At 29.3% G+C, this 13,014-nt stretch overlaps 1 long non-coding RNA gene and 3 other non-coding genes across 4 annotated transcripts; 2 read left to right on the top strand and 2 right to left on the bottom strand.

The window, feature by feature from the left end:
• Nucleotides 1-6: 6 nt before the first annotated feature.
• LOC122537041 lies at nt 7-1,193 on the top strand. Its single transcript, XR_006308536.1, has 2 exons — nt 7-584; nt 625-1,193. It is a non-coding gene; the product is annotated as an uncharacterized LOC122537041 (long non-coding RNA).
• Nucleotides 1,194-5,130: 3,937 nt separating this feature from the next.
• Trnat-agu lies at nt 5,131-5,204 on the bottom strand. The gene has a single exon. It is a non-coding gene; the product is annotated as a tRNA-Thr (tRNA).
• A 367-nt stretch (nt 5,205-5,571) lies between these two features.
• LOC122537068 lies at nt 5,572-5,694 on the top strand. Its single transcript, XR_006308539.1, has one exon. It is a non-coding gene; the product is annotated as a U5 spliceosomal RNA (small nuclear RNA).
• Nucleotides 5,695-6,032: 338 nt separating this feature from the next.
• Trnap-agg lies at nt 6,033-6,104 on the bottom strand. Its single transcript has one exon. It is a non-coding gene; the product is annotated as a tRNA-Pro (tRNA).
• Nucleotides 6,105-13,014: the final 6,910 nt, after the last annotated feature.

Genomic DNA, 13,014 nt, shown 5'->3' on the forward strand with positions numbered 1-13,014 from the left:
AAAAAAAAAAAAAAAAAAAAAGAAAGGAATCGAATCACGTTTCATCTTATACTGCTACTTGTTAATATTTATTTCTTATTTGAACATTTACGTTTTACATGATTCAATGAATTTAATGAAAAAACAAGTACCGTGTAGCGGTACCTATCAAATGGTATGATTGGTCGATCGAATTTTTCTTCTACATTATTTCAGTTTCGACGAAAATTATGATACAGAAGTCTAGTTAGAATTTCGCGAGTATCTACATACATAGCGAGCGCTTGATAACTAGAACCAACAGCCTCGGTGGAAGCCTCCAGTGATTCGTATTTGTACCAAGAACAATGTTTATCGAGTAAAAACGACTATCGATACTCATTTATGTACATATACATATACGATCGATATATGTATATTATATATGATTATATATATATATAAAGTACTACAACACGGCCCATGTATTTGTATAGGATATCATATATGTGTATATAATATAACTATACATAGTACGTTAGATATAGTATTATCCAAAGACTGAGAGTATCGTTTCGACGCTCTTGAACTGCATTAAATAATAACGGATGGTGGTTGGAAACTGAGTATCCATGAGATCGGTGGATATTCATCAGTGGAAAATAGAAATCCTCTTGTGAAATAGCAAACAGGAAAGATTGTATAGTATATCTGAATCACATGTTTCCGAGTTATCCGTGAAAACTGTTTTTATCAAGGAAACCTGCTGATTTAAAGGAGTCGGAAAATAAAACTAGATTAGTTGCTAGTGTTTTCAATCAGTTTCTGTAATTACGTTCTATGCAAATATGAATTTGCATAAAAACCCACGGTTTAATTATAAAAACATTGTACGATACATTTCGTAAGGAAAACTGTTAATGTTATTAACACAGCAATAGTGATCAAAAATCGATTTGATGGATCTAATTTTTCAAGGTGTCAAATGAAAATAAAAATGTTTAAAGAACCCTTTAAATCAGTATCATCTCTTGAACTGCTGTTTAATAATTGGCCAATGACAAGTATGAAATCAAATGTGACAGGAAAAGAAAATTCTTCGTTTCCATTGGAAGCTTCTACGTATTCTTCACTATCGAAGGCGGACTTGATAAATTTCAAATATATACATATATAACTACGTTAAAGTTTTGTAACGAGGTTTTTATTGGGAAAATTGATAAATCTGAAATTACCAAAAAAAAAAGAGCCATTAACTTTACTATATAGTCTATAAATGTAATACGAGTCGAGTGTAAATTGGAACTTATAGACTTTAAATAAGTAATACATTAAGATAGAGATTTTATTAAAATGTATGAGGAAAAAAGTGTGAAGCTTATAGCGTTTAGAATTAAATCACATTTAAATATGAAGATTATAGATGTACAATATGTTGGGATTGAATGCGTAATGGTATAATGTTGGTATATATATATTGGTACAATGATTGCGCGTTACTGCATAAATAGAAAAGTAATTTCTTCATTTTCAGTTCACGTGCACGTTACGGAATATATTTAAAAAATTAAAACCAGTACATTGAAAATTAACAAACTGGCTCGAGTTTCTCACGCTTTAAATGTTTATCCGTTTAATATGATTGAACATCGTCGCAAAGGATTTGTAAAACTTTATTTACTTAAGAATAGAAAAATATCGGTGAAATTTTATTTACTTGTAAAAACGTGCAAAGTGTTTCGTAGGTAAAGGAATTATTTCCTTTCGTTAATATTAAAAAGCGCATTTAAAATGTCATTGAACAATACTTGACTTCAATTATTTATTACACTTTTGACGTTGCACAAAGACCAAAGATTTATGGTAATTTTAAACCAAGTATTTCTTAATAGAAGCCGCGAGATTTCTTTTGTTCCGTTATTTCAAACTGGAAAACCTTGCATAAATAAAGCGGAAATCACGCTTTGTATTCTTATCGGCTTTTATTTTGAATGTATAATGGAATAAGATGAAATTTATCGTTAGAAGTAACTGTGAACCAAACGATCGAATTCCGCATTCACTAGTTAAAGTATCATTAATTTCTTTGTCACTTAATTTAATTTAATTTGTATCATACAACGATCGATGATTTTACGTAGAAATTCATAAAGGAAACAATCATTGTTGTCTTTTTAATAATAGTAGCATTAAAATCATGGCAGTCGACGTGTCAAGCGATCGAAATAAAAGTTTATGTCTTTTTCGTATAAAAATTTCGGCTTGACAGTTTCATATACAATATTCACTGCCTTCTCAAACAATGGTTGCATTTATATCGTCGATTGTTTCGCGTTCGATACACCAGCTGGTGAACGTAATCCACTCCATTTGAATATCTCGAAAGAAACAAAACTGATTATGCGATTTTAATGCATGACGTAAGAAGAGATCGCGAGAGGATAATGGAAATGTCACGGACAGTGTAATATTCTGCTTTGTGGTTCTTCCCACATCCATTTTTCAGCGATCTTTTTATTATATCTGACCACGTGAAACATATTTGAGAACACGGATGGTTTTTCTTAATACTGTTATCATTTATTCGAAAATTGTCACAAATTAAATTATTTCAAGAAATTTCAAGGATTCGTGACGATTATGTAATGTATTTTTTAATATATTTCATGTCACTTGAAAATAAAGAATACTATTTGACAACGTTAGTTAATTCTTTGAGTGCTTAAAATTACTAAGTTTAAGAATTTACGTGTAACAAATTAAGAATGCATTAAATTTATATTTTATTCAATATATTGTAATATATTATCTTCTTTCTAATAAGCAAAGTAATTGTTTTATTACTAATTAATTATTTTATAAGATTGTCTGTACGAAACGCCCTAGTACGGAGTAAACACTCAAAGGGTTAAAATACTTAATTCAATTCAATTTAAAATTTTATTTTCTATTTTTAATTGTGACGTAAAGTTTTATCATATAATAGATACTTAAATCCTTTCCGTGTTTAATTAAATTGCAAATATTACAAGTACTTAATATGTTTCACTGCTCAATTCCACAATACTTAATACTCAAAACTCGAATTACAGAAGTAATACAAGTAGCAGAGTTTAACAGAGGAATATCCAACAAAATAGATCATGTCCTCGTTCAATTGTAGAAAACCATTATTAGAAAAGTCAATTATACCATCTTTGCTGTTTCGTTTTCGCATTTTAGTAACTGTATTAATTCCTCAGAATGTAACTCGAAACCACTTGTTTCTGACAAAAAAAAAAATTAACTTGCCATACTTTCAAAAATTTCAAAATTAATCCCGCAATTTATTCTTCATAAGAATTACAGAACAAGAATGCGGTGACGTAAATAAATTAGCTATCCTAATTTTCCTTGGTTTGATATTCGTAAATGAAACCTAGCAAGTGCGACATTAAACTATACATAATATGAACAATTATGCGCAGAGTATAACATACTTTTCTATCATCCGCATTGTAGATACCATTATGTCATCAATGTCGAATGATTAGTGTGACGAATGATACGAATGCGAGACTTGAGGAATGCTTGTAAGTAGACATGTAAGTCTAAATGGAAATTAAGTTCGACGAGTATAGACGAAAAGAAATGTAATACGTTATACACAGTGTACAGATAGGCTGCATTTTCCCTGCTAACTAATGGCGTGACTGTACATGGTTTTATCATACGACAAGAACGAAACAGATATGAAGATAAGAATGATTCACACACATTAAAGAAGAACGTTAATTGATTGATTTTTTTTTTTTTTTTTTCATTTTACAATAAATTTCACTTGATTTCAATTTCGAGCGCAATATTTGTTGTAAATTGAAACGGGCAACTTTGTTGTTACATTACAAAACGAAATGAAATCATCACGGTGAAATGATATGTTTTATTGTTGCTTTTGCAATATGGTTACGCCATACATCGTGCTTTCGGCACGCAATCTAGTCTAATAAGCACTGTCGAGACCAGAAGATTGTCCACTGTCCGTGTACACATGAAAATACAAATTTATCACATATTATTGTGAATTTATTTCACTCCCGACAATTTCATTCTCAATGTTTGAATAATTTGAATTTTACGTTCTTAACGTCTTATTAAATAATTAATTGTAAATCATTCGCTCAACCGTAAATTTAATTTAATTTAAAAATATTTATGTACAGCCTGATGTTAATCTCATTTAATAATATCATGCCTAATTGCTAATTGTTTGTATTTCTGTGTTTTATTATTATATTTCATTCATTTACTAATTCATTTACTTGAAAATAGAAAAATCACGAAAACAACCGCAAAGAACGTTTTAATAATGCCAGTAACTATACTTCAAATATTCGCGACGATTATAAATCTCAGTACTAAAATGTTAATCAAACATTTATCGTAAATGTCTTTAGTTCAGATTTAAATGAAACAAATTTTTGCAATTTACAATCATTTTCTTTAAGGAACTATAATAATTCATAATCAAAAATATTTCTAACAATAATAATGCACAATTTGCAGAGCATGATAACGAACATATGTGATTATTAATTCAATACATTACTAATTTAAATGAAATCAATGAATTATGTGCAATTCTAATTCAAATCGAAATTAACATTCGCAATTCTAATTTGAAACGCGAAATTTCTTCTATTTCTCAACTGTATGTTGATCACTAACAACATTAATAAAGAGACACTGATTTGCCCAAAATAAAAGTAAGCCCAATAATATTTCTCCTATAATATTTCTCCAATAAGTATTTCTCCTGCTAGCACATCTTATCACTTAACAATATATAAATTTTTTTAAGTAAAACTTAAACATTCTATGACATTGTATATACATACTGCTTTTGCACTAAAATCAAATTTCATTTGTATAATTCTACTATAAAAATATTTCATATACGTATCAATACATGTATTGTATACAATTAATAGAGCAAAAGAATCCTTTACGACAAAGACAAATAACAGAGACTCAGTTCCCATGTTGCACTTATATCATATTTAATTTCCGAAAGACAAATACAGTACAGTTGCAATCATTTTAAATATAAAAGAAAATCTAAAAGTTTTGAGTTATTTTGTATATAAAAAGAATAATCCTCGATTAATTATAATACAAAATCAATTTTTGTTTAGGCTCCGGAGGGATTCGAACCCTCGATCTCCTGTTTACTAGACAGGCGCTTTAACCAACTAAGCCACGGCGCCGTTCGACATGTATCTTTTTTAACAGTTTAGTCACCCCAGACTTAATATTCAAAAAGATATCTGATATAAAAAACGATTTAATCTAAAATATATAGTTTAAAAAATTTGTTTACTATAAAAATAGTTCTAACGTATGAATCAATTGTTTTACACAAGCGTAAATATTTTTTATGGAAAATTTAATAATACAGTTTAATAACAATATTTCTAACAAGAATTCAATTAAAAAATTTATACACGTTATGGTTTAATTATATTTCAACGAATAGTATAAGATTAGTATACAAAATGCACACCAGAGGGAGACGTTTCTCGCTTGTGAAGATCGTGTTGACGTACCATAAATTAGCATGTAAGAAAGGGACAAGTACTCTGGTTCCCCTTCAAAATTCGCAAAAATCTTTCGCCTTTTACTAAAGATTTCCGTGGAGGGGAACACCTGATGAGTCTATAGACCAATTTTTTGTAGTACCCAGTGAATAGCTGGGTCAATGAATAAATTATAAACACAAAAGTACTGTTATAAGAGAGAGAAAAAACACTCAATCCACAATTTATATTACAGAAATAATTTGTTAATAAAAAAAGTATTAAGAGAAGAAGGAGATAATATACATTCTAGGAGTTATTATTACTGTTACTATCTAATTACCTGTACTTTAAATATTTGTGTAAAATTAATTGTCAAATAACATATCTCAAAGAATGTAATTGTTTAAATCAATGGTTATCTTTGTATTATTTATGAAGTAAAAATTTTTGACATATGAGACTAGAGACTATAATTATAAATTAACAATCTTCAATAAAAAAAAAAAAAAAGAAAATGGGCTCGTCCGGGATTTGAACCCGGGACCTCTCGCACCCTAAGCGAGAATCATACCCCTAGACCAACGAGCCACTATATATCTCAACTGATTTATTGGTATAAAGAGAGCAAATTATATTATAGTAAATTAATTACAAAAATTATTACAAATTTTTCTAAATTTTAAATATTTGTATACACAACATATATATTGTTAGCTATAGTAGAATAAATAATTTAAATCAAGCAAGAAATAATAATTTCATATAAAGAATTTATACAAATCGTTCATAAAGAGATTAATCATTGAACTATTATGTTGCTAATTTAAATATCTGCTAGAATATATTTTCATTTTCAATTTATAATTATCTAATCGTATCTATACATAATTTATGATTTATAATAAAAGTAAAGTGATATCATTGAATTCTTAATTATTATAATATATATTATATAATTCAACGATTAATTAAAATTAAATAAATTTATATACAAATATCGAGACTTTTAAATATTGTAAAATCATATGCAATATATAGTAGTCTAACATAATCTATTTTTATAATATAATCATAAAATGATTTATAAATACACATAAAACTTTAAATAATAATTAAGTTTCACTACGCTTCTTAATCAAATCAAATTTGCGCGCGCAAATTCTAGAAAGACGTGCGAATTCTTTCTTGTAACTAGTGCCATCTTTCTACCACGTTGTTCGGTCAACTTGTAGCGCGGGACGTTATTATGTTATATTGTTGAGATCATTAACCTGCATAATTCCCTTTGTTGATGTTTTGTAAGTATTTATATATTTTTATCAATCATTAAATCATTAATTTTATTACTACGTGTTTATGTACTTGTTTGTCATATGTAGTTAAATGATTTTTCCCAGCCCTTTCGTTCTTTCCCATGTAATCATTAATTTGAACGTTTGCATTATTGACAGCTGATATTACAAATCTTTCACCATTTTTCAATACTTAATTGATAATTTTTGATACACATTTGATAACATTTAATTTGGTATATGCAGACGTGTGTAAACATTTATAACCTGTAACAGGTAGGTTCTACACAGTACACTGTGAATTACATATGTGTATAATATTTGTGTTTGTAACTTGTTAAGTTACTTATTAGCTAATAATAATTAATATGTAGTAATACATAACTGATTGCATAATTAATATGGCACAATTAATAATAATTCTACTGCGTAATATAATAAAATTTTTCATATTTTAAATTAAGGTATTGACAATTTTTTATTAAGTGTATGAGTATTTTCGTTTTTCTTTAACAATATCTCATGAATTTTGTATATTTGATTTAGACTAAAGTTTTTTATTTTTTATTTCAAGTTATCTTGTGGGAAAGGTGCGATTACAGCGCCGCCACACGGTGAAATATGCTATATACTTCTTACGATTCTTGAACGCAATCGATATTTCTCACGATCGATTTTTAAACGGGAAACATGGCGGAAAAAGCACATTTCACCTGTAAAGAAGGAAGTGTTATTCAGAAAAGTCATCCAGAAAGAAGTACCATTAGAAATTCTGAGGTAAAAATTTATATTAATAGCTGTTAGATTTGTATTTGTGTTATGAATTTTTAGTATAAAACGTGCATTTTTGACTTCAACTCAAGGTAAGACTTAACCAACTATTACATGTAATTTTCACAATCAAAGAAATAATAGCATATAAACATTTAAACAGAACATACTATGCTGAGAGTTATTTATAATTTCATACTAAAATTTAACTTCAATTCAAATCAGTACAAATATTGTACCCTGTAATTGACTAGCTAAATGTTATATATATGTATTTTATTGTATGCTTTTACACGCACACTATTATAACATTTTCTATTTATTTGTTGACTCTTTGATCTCATACTGTATAATTCTTAACAATTCCAATACTGAATAATTTATTGAGAACGTACATATTTAATGGCTAAAATAATAATTCTGCTGTGTAATGTAACAAAATTTCTTATGTCTAAATAAAGTATTGACAATTTTCCAGTGTATGAATATTTTCGTTCTTTCTTAACAATGTCTCACGAATTTTGTCTATTTTATTTAGACCAGAGCTTTTTATTTTTTATTTCAAGTTATCTTGTGGGAAAGGTGCAGTTACAGCGCCGCTACACGGTGAAATATGCAATATACTTCCTACGATTCTTGAACGTAATCGATATTTCTCACGATCGATTTTTAAACGGGAAACATGGTGGAAAGGAGCACGCCTCATCTCTGAAGAAGAAAGATTTATTTTTATCCAGATGATTCATTCAGAAAGAAGTATCATCCAAAAGTTCTCAGGTAAAAATATAAATCAATAATTGTTGGATTTGTGCTTGTATTGTGAATTTTTTAAAATAAAACCTACATTTTTAGCTTCAACTCAAGGTAAGATTTAACCAAATAATTATTACGTATAATTTTCGACAATTAAATAAATAATAGCATATAAACATTTAAACAGAACATATTATGCTGAATATTATTTATAATTTTATATCAAATTTAATTTCAGTTTCAGTAGAAATACTATAATCTTGTAATTAACTAACTCATATATATATATTAAATACGTACATTCTTAATAAATTATTGTTGAATTTAGTATAAGAATTGATAATTCTTAGCAATTCTTATACTAAATTCAACAGTAGTTTATGAAGATATTTAATAGTTAAAATAATAATTTTACTGCGTAATATAATGAAATTGTTCAGCTCTCAAATAAAGTAAAGCGTAGAATGCCTTGAAGGCCTTCGAAATTCGAAAACACAACACAGTGTTTATGTTCGTCTATCATGCCTGTTCGGTCAAGTTCACCTCATCCCCTACTATTTTCTCAATTAGTAGACGAGATGTGTCGCGGAGAGTCATTCGGCTGTCGAATTTCGTGACAACAGTACATTACGTGACATTAGATTCATAACTTTTACTAACCTATCGGTGGCGTCTTTTCGATGGCGTCGTTTCTTTGACACTCTTTTACTTCCATTTATACCTTTTTACCTCATTAATCGTATCATTTAATTAATACACGTGTGTTTGTTCATTGAATATCTGGATAACGAAATCGAGTAAGATTTTGAAGCTTTTCGTGCTGATCTTTCTTCAATCATCGATTTCACTCTTACCAGTAATTTGTCTTGTACGCTTTTTCAATAGAATCTGAAGTTGATTATCGATTCATTTTTACATGTTTGCTTTCATTTGACATATTTGTTCTAACTTTTGGTTTCTTTTTGTGCAGGTTATTCCTTGGTTGCAAAGATAGCATAGAATGCATAGACGTCACGATTACTAATGAACAATCTGATGAATTTCCACGGAAAGTTGGTAACATTTTATTCATTCTAGACATTTGGTATATACAATTTATATATATTTGAAATACAATTAACAGTAATTTTGTAATTATACGATATACATACAAGGATGAAAATGGAAATGATGAAATCAATTAATATTTTGCTTCGAATATGGAGATCGTAGCTTAATAGTATATGCTTCTAAATGGATATATATTCTTATATTAGATTATTAGATTCTTGTATTAGATTATTAAATTCAAAGTTTTTATACTTTACTATACTTTGCCATAATATATTTTTTCCTGACACGCAACTGAACGATTCAGAGCAAGATTTTATAAGTATATAATTTTTTATATATTTAGTTTTGAAATTGTGATTTGTGTAAACATTTTCGAATATTTATAATACATGACAGGATATTACTAATGTGTATACTTCACTTTAATAATTAATATTCAGAATACAATTTCTACAAATATTTCTGCAAATATTATGAAATACTTTATAATTTCTAACTAATATCTTTAATACATATTCAAGTTTATAATCATTTTCTAGAAAAATAACAGTATTTTCTAAATGAACATATTCTATGCTCTTCTTCTTCTAATCAGTTTTGTTTTCAGAAAATTTTTGTGACCGCGCGCAATGCGGTCGATAGAGTCAGTGTTTGTTGCGCAATATATATTTTAATATTTTTCTGAGCAAAATTGGCTCTCATTGAATTAAATTAAATTATATAATTCGCGAAGATAGAGTCAGTGAGTCGCCGATTGTTACTTAAACTTGCGCGTTGATCTTTTATTTTCCTTTTTCGTATTTTATCTTGTTCAATATTCGTTTTCGGTATTAAAATAAGTGCTCAAGGCCTCTCCAAGAGATCAAGATCGTAAGTTTATATATTGTACTTCAGTTTATTCAATTTTTCAAATTTAACAATAAATACATATAATGTTTGACGTTCTGTTACAGACGCTTCACATCAGCATTAGCTTTTTTGAGGGAAATCCAATGGTGGCTTTATAGCCAAGAATGTAAGAATCTTTCACTATCTCCAACTTAAGATTTTGCTCTGCTTTTAAATACAAATTCTGATGTTTAATGTTTTGTTACAGATCTTCTACAGTTTGCACTTCCCCCAATCCTCCAAAAATCTTATGATGCTTCCAAAGCTAAGAATGTAAGTACTTTAGCATATTGTACCTGAAATAATTCTCTTTTCCATAGTTTTCTTTCTAAGTCGAATGTAAAATTATAACTATAAAATAAAAATACTTCAAATTATTAGTCTCAATTTTTATAATTATTAAAATTTAATTTTTCACAAATAACACTGTGTCTTTAGAAATAATATGTTTTATATTTTTTAAGAAATTTTTCACGGCATTCACTTCCACCATGGGATTCTCAATGGTATCTACTTGATGAGGATTTTCACGATAACTTTTCCTGATGCAGTGCAGCATTGATCATAATGTTCTTCACATCTGTAGGGTGAATCGCATGCATTTATGTTCCTCCGGTCACTCAATCATGTCGTAGGACGAAAGGTTCGAATCGGCATGGGTGACTGGTTGTATACGTAGAATTGTTGATGAGCATAGTGACAGCGGATATTTTTTATATCCGTGAGTAGTAATATTTTTTATGTATTAGATCAGGATAGGGCTTCTTGCACATCGCGATTTTAACAATTAGAATATGTACATTTATAATAATTACTTATAAAATCAAAATATCTTCAGTGTAAATGTTTATAAAAGTAAAATATCCATATAAACAGATAAATTATAAATGTTTATAAATAATTATTATTAAGACGACTTCGTTTGAGCATTTCATAGTAGAGAAGACGGATACCCCCCGACTTCGTTTCTATGATAGATGCAGTTATTACTTATTGATACTGGTGATATTTTGTTATAATAATTAATAATTTTCAATTTCATCTTTCTTTTTGTAATAGTATTAAATGATTTAATGAATTGAGTTTTATAATTATGAACTTCAGTAGAATTTGAAATATAATAGATTAGAATTCTTTCTGTAGAAAAATGTATGAAATTTTATGTGCAAGAAGATACTTCGCGACAGGCAGATTTTTGAATCAAAGCAACAAGTTTGGACATTGTTTTCGCATTTTCGAAAATGTGCTTTGATGAAGAAGTCGCCTGAGATTATTTCTATTATTATTTAATTTAGAGTCAGTTGTCTGATTTTAATTGTTTGACTTAATTGTAAGATTGTTCATAGTATTTTTTTAAAAGAAATTCTAGTCTTGTTCATTGTCTTTATTCTCTTGCAATTTCAACAATTTCTCAAAGAGTAGAGTCATTACAGTTTGAAATAGAATAATGCAATAGTCCGTTTAGATACAAGTTATGTAAACTAATCATTTTTTTAGTTCAGGATTTTCAGGTTTAACCCCTTCCGTGTTCATTGTCAGGATCTCACTCACGTGCTCAGGCGCTACTTGGGTGGGTGAAAGACGTTGGGCACGATGACCATAGATTGTAATTTTATAAAAAATTTCTCAGCGACTGACAATGTATTAGCGTATCGTGCACGACGTATTTTCCGCATATGTGTGTGTGGTTAGGATGTGGAATTGCGTCGTTTTTATTGTATTTCATTCATTATAAATTGTAACATTAAAAATATTTACGCTCTAATTCGAAATATGAATTTATTATAATAATACCCACTAAATACACTATAATTATATTATTAATTATAGTAATGATTCCAAGTTTACTTGCACATGTAATATTTGTAAGAATAATATGTATTTTTTCTTAGTTATTAATATCTCACGTATAGCTGTAAACGTGTTTTAACCACGTTTTACGCAATGGTCGCTAGTCATTGTCAGTCGATTTCAGAAAAATGGTACGTAAATTAGAGTGTGAATGTTGTATGTTAAGCTCGGGTGTCGGAGGCGTCCCGGGACGTCCTCTCTAGTTTAGGTCTGCGCCCGGGTGATATGTGTGAGAACCGTGAGAATGAGTGTGTTGGTGTGCCTGTTTTGCCATTTTTTAAATATAGGGCGTCTGGTTAGGATAGGTAGTTTACTTTCTGGTGTGCCTGTGTTTAATTATAAGTAGGTAGGGCCGGGCAGGTTGGCACAGTCTCTGGTCGCGTGTCCCTTTTTCGCGTGTCCAACCTGTTTCAGGAAATCAAATTTGAAAAATCGACAGTGAAATTGGTACAAATTGAGCATGCCATTTGTTTCTGGTTTTACTCTTCGATTTTTCGAATTTAGCATCGCGGTCGTGGTCGTGGATAGGTCGCGAATAGGTCCCGAAACGAACGTTTGTGTAGGTATTGCTCGAGCACGCACGTGCGAACGTTTAACGATTATTGTGATCGTTAGTCATCCACGTGTATTAGGGTCAGCTTTCGCGATTTAGATTGCGATTAGAAAGACTCGAGCTAGTCGTAAGTTTCAGCGGGCATTGCGCTCGAAGAAAGAAGAGGCTAAAAGCCGAAGAGTCCCGGCAAACTGCCACGAAGAGGGTCACAACAAATGGCTTCTCATCCTCTGAATCATTTAAATGATTCCAGAGCATGGGAAGTCATTCTCGTCACTATGCTCTTTTAGTACTTGTAGTTGTGTTCTTCTACATCATCGTTTATCTTTGTCTTGGG

Source organism: Frieseomelitta varia, unplaced genomic scaffold (genome assembly GCF_011392965.1).
Source record: "Frieseomelitta varia isolate USP_RPSP 00005682 unplaced genomic scaffold, Fvar_1.2 scaffold_885, whole genome shotgun sequence".
NCBI lineage: Eukaryota > Metazoa > Arthropoda > Insecta > Hymenoptera > Apidae > Frieseomelitta > Frieseomelitta varia.